This window comes from Elephantulus edwardii, unplaced genomic scaffold (genome assembly GCF_000299155.1).
Source record: "Elephantulus edwardii isolate Elephantulus edwardi_28Jun2011 unplaced genomic scaffold, EleEdw1.0 scaffold00160, whole genome shotgun sequence".
In the NCBI taxonomy this organism is placed as follows: Eukaryota; Metazoa; Chordata; class Mammalia; order Macroscelidea; family Macroscelididae; genus Elephantulus; species Elephantulus edwardii.
This window is the reverse complement of record NW_006399910.1, coordinates 7,278,796-7,279,143: the sequence shown is the minus strand read 5'-3', so window position 1 is coordinate 7,279,143 and position 348 is coordinate 7,278,796.

Genomic DNA, 348 nt, shown 5'->3' with positions numbered 1-348 from the left:
TCTCTGTAAATGTTTATGAAAATTAATAAAATATAGAAAAGAAAAAAAAAGGGACGCTGTGGGTTTCAGGGTGAAGATCTTCTCTCACTACTCTAAAGGGCCCCTTTGGCAGTCTTAAAAAACCCCATCAAAGAACTTTCAGAGAGGATGATATTCAAATGGGCAACAGACATATGAAGAAATACTCAAAATAACTGGCAATTACAGAGATACAAATCAAAACCACAATGAGATACTATCTCACTCCAGTAGCAGTGGCAGAGTTTAACAGGATAGCAAGCAATAAATGTTGGAGAGGATGTGGCAAGATATTGTTGGTGGGATTATACAATGGTGCAATCACTCTGG